The sequence below is a fragment of the Apium graveolens genome, chromosome 4, assembly GCF_009905375.1.
Source record: "Apium graveolens cultivar Ventura chromosome 4, ASM990537v1, whole genome shotgun sequence".
NCBI lineage: Eukaryota > Viridiplantae > Streptophyta > Magnoliopsida > Apiales > Apiaceae > Apium > Apium graveolens.
Genome location: NC_133650.1, coordinates 103926738 through 103931044, shown reverse-complemented (window position 1 = coordinate 103931044; position 4307 = coordinate 103926738).

Here is a 4307-nt window from a genome sequence, read left to right as displayed (position 1 = left end):
ATAGAGAATTAATACTAACCCTGAGCAGCAGCCAATCTTCTGAATATCTTCTGAAAATCACTGAGAATTATGAATCAATTCCACCACTTCAACGTTGACACTCGATGTACTATCTGGTTCATGAGTGACTAACTTCCGTGACGTTTCTTCATGTCTTGACTTTGATACTTTGATTTTCTTCAGATTAAATCCTTGTAATTTTTGATACTCTGACGAGATCTCTGTCACTTGATTAAATTCACGATCTTGATTTATATCACTGAGGCATGATCAATTTCTTGAACTTCTTCCAGTGAATTAATTTCTCAAGTCTGTAGATGAACCTTATTTCTGAATCCTTTGACATATATTACTTTGCGAGATCTCTCTGACGGTAGATCCACTATTTACTTATTACATTCTTATTTGAGTTGAGTTGAATCCTCGAATATACAAATAGGCTATGACATATGACTTACAATCTCCCCCTTTTTGTTTGTTAGACAATAACACACAAATACCTAGAGGATAACTCAACTAAAAAATAAGAAAAAGATATAAAAAGAAATGCAAAGTAAATAGTAGAAAAGTTTCTGGAATAAATATAACATTTTCCAGCTTCCAAATAAGATGTTCCTCTAGACTGAACATATCTTCAAGTAGTTCCATGTTCTTTTGTACAACCACATTTCCTGTTGAGAAGCACATATCTCTCTTGCTTCTCCCCCTATGAGAATCAACTGATTAAAGAAGATCACCTTCGTTTACCACCTCTCCCGTACAATAGGATCCGTAAATAAAAACCAATGGTACTCCCCTTTTGAAAACAGCTTCTTCCCTTACTAGAAAATCACCTTGTGTTTACCACCTCTCTCGTACAATAGGATCCGTAGTTACAAACAACAATGGTGTGGTGTGGTGTACATATGTAGGATCTTTTTCTTACTCTCTGCTATTTCTCCCCCTTAGTTGAGGAATCCTCCAAACTATTACTTAAGCTTTTATCTCCCCCTTAAAGAAGGAATGTATGCCGTCGTCTGAAGGAGTTCTCATATTACACTTGGTTGGAAAAGAAATAACAAGAAGTTTCTCTTTCTTCCTCACTGTGAGTGTGTGATTCTGTTTAGTGTACCTCACATGTGTTTCACTCTTCTCTCCACTCGTGTTTACACTCATTCTCACAAGTGTATCACTCTTCTCTCATAGCTCCATAATCCAGCTATACCTGCAAGGAAAATCACCTTAGCCATCCTTAAGGAGGTCACATGTGGTGTAATGGGAGTTCGCAAATCCCCATCCTTGTTAAACTCGTCAGATGAATCTGAGTCATAATCTACAAGTTGCTAGTTTCCTTTTTAGGGTTCCAGATTTGAATTCTGGGAAGGTAAACAATGATCCAACGAATTTAGCATAAAGATCAAAGTTCCCTTCTAATGTCTGTGAAGATATTTCCTTGTGACTCATCAGGTAATATCTAAATCATTATCAACAAGTTGCCGATCTGCGCCTATGTCAGATCCACTATCCGCAGATGCATCCAGGTGATTTAAGCCTGGGGAGGTAGACACTGACCACTGACATATGGCTTTTGGATCAGTATCCTCTCCTAACACCTGTAAAGGCAATTGGTCCATTAACGAACCTTGAACAATCGAATCTGACCTTAAAATGGTCGAAACTCTTGTTTTCGTCAACTCATCTTTTGTGTGTGTAACCTCTCCTTGTGCATCAAGAATTGTTTATGTTTGAAGTGGTGACACTACATCGGATGCCTTGGCCGACAGGCAAATTTCAATAGACGCACCCTGTTGAGAGAATGAATCTGGTAACTGTTTTTGAGCCTTTTCAGCCATTACATCTTTTTGAGAAGATGTAAGGGGGCTAGCAGTTGTCTCGGTTTAAATACTACTCATCTATGTAGGAGACAGAGCTACTGGGTTGACTACAGAACCTTCCTTATGTGGTGTACTAAGGCACTATCTCCCTCACGCTCATTCATACTACATTTAGTGGTAAGAGAGTGTTGGTTGGTTCTGTTTTTGTGATTGTCTTTACAGTATGGGATAGACGTTGTGGGTTTTCAACCTCATGACTGTTAATGAAAGGAAGTCATTGGAGACTGAACCTGTAACACAGAGCATATGGTAATAGAGAGAAAATGATTTACAATAGTGATTTCAAAAGATTTTACATGAAATAAGAAATCACTAATGTAGAAAGAAGTTTGATTTTGTTTTTCAATATGAATGAGTTTTTGATAAAACATTGATCACTTAGGGTAAAGTCTAAGTAATTCTCATTCATGTCAAAAGCTTACAAATATCTGCAACATAATGTTAACAACATATCATTGACCGATACTTGTCAAGTACTTTAGATACTAATTGTTATGTTGCATTACCAATATATCACTGCACATATAAAACAATATGATTGTGCCTAATGATAAGAGAGTTAAAAATATGACGACTCTACTAGTTCATATTAAACAATAACTTCAGTTAGAGTGCCATACCATGTTCTTGACGATTGCTTGAGTAGTACACTAGTTCATACCAACCTGAAGTGAGATTGTGAAGAAGAGATTGCATAGTCCAATAGATCTGCAGCTGCAAAGTCCATGAACTGTGGTGCATTGACTTCCTCTTTTGACTCACCAACCAGGAGTACACTTGTACACATCTTACTAGAGTCCAATTCCAAGTGTAATGTGCAGCAAGTGCCTGATATGTCGTAATATTCTCAAGTCTCGTCACTGGTGCTATATGTTAGATGATGCTTCCTGATAATAACCTAGCACACTATACAAAATTTTCAATGATAACATTCCCAGCTTGCAAACAACCATATCCCTCGGATAAACCTTTGCTGTTATCTCCAAAGGTAACCAGGGGGCCATCTTTCTCAATCCACATTTGATAGCAGGGCTCTATCTCCGGTCATATGTCTTGATGATCCACTGTCAAGAATCCACACTTCCGGTTTCACCTGTTTTAATGCCCTACAACACAAATGGATTAACCCTTCTTCGGAACCCAAACTTGGTTGGGCCTGGCATACTTATAGAACTGTCCTTTGTCAGACAAAACAACATTTTTAATCTTAATTGTCTCAACTTTCTCAATGACTGAACATTTGACCTTGTAAACAGCCTTAACAAATTTCTGTTTAAGCCTAGGCACAAATGTCTCCTTTCTAGCCTTAGAAGGACTAGCAGTCTTAGACCTATCATGCTTCTTGTTATTCACATGCTGACGAGGAGTAGTCTTATCATTAGAAACATGCTTACCATTAAAATAAGCATACATCATATTAAAAGCACAAGACATACAATTAGAAAGACCACATACTTTATGAGAGATATTAACAGCAGACAATTTATGCATGGTAGACATGGCATTTTTGTTATCCAACACATGTGTGTCTGAGTTAGTCTCAGTTGCTTTTACAACTTTGACTGGAACTTTCGACACACTCGTCTTGGAAACAACCTTCTCATTAGCAAGATCTTCAACACGTATTTCTTCTTGAATAACAGAGGAGGTCGCATCAAATGGTTCAACAATTGATGGTTTATAGAGGGGTTCATCAACACCCTTAAGCACATGTGGTACTTCCCTCCCTTTAGCACAGACACGAGGAGGGGAGTTTATGCCTAATTCTCCAATAGCAGCATTGTAATCATAACCTATTCCAGATGTTTGATTAACAGCTTGCTTACTGTAGAACTCTTTAGCCTTCGAACAAGAATTGAAGTAGGCTCTAACCTTAGTCTCAAGACCGGTGATCTTGTCTTTGAGAATAGTTTCGAGTTTTCTGTAACAGTCAACTCTATTCTCTAGAAAAGATACTTGTTCTTTTAATTTGTCTTGATTAATATGCACAAGTCTTAATTCATTGACCTCTTTCTCAAGGTCTTTGATCTGTAAACTTAACAGTTCATTATCACGACGTGCATTATCTAAGTTGCCTCTTAGATGATAAACCATTTCAGCATCAGAAAGTTTTACCTCTATTCTTGACGATGAAGCTTTTCCATCAATAGCCATAAGAGCAAGATTTCCTTCTTCTTTATCTTCACTGTCAGTATCATCCCAGCTTCTTCCCTTTGCCAGATAAGCCCTTTCAGAGTTCTTTCTTACTTGCTTTGGCTTCCTACATTCTGTGGCAAAGTGTCCCAACTCATTGCAGTTATAGCATCTAATGGTGCTCCGATCAACCATCCCTGTTTTGTATCCACCACTGCTGGTGTTAGAGGATGAAGATCCACCTTTCTGGAATTTGTTGTAGTTGGACTTGTACTTAAGCTTGGGATTCTTCTTGAATCT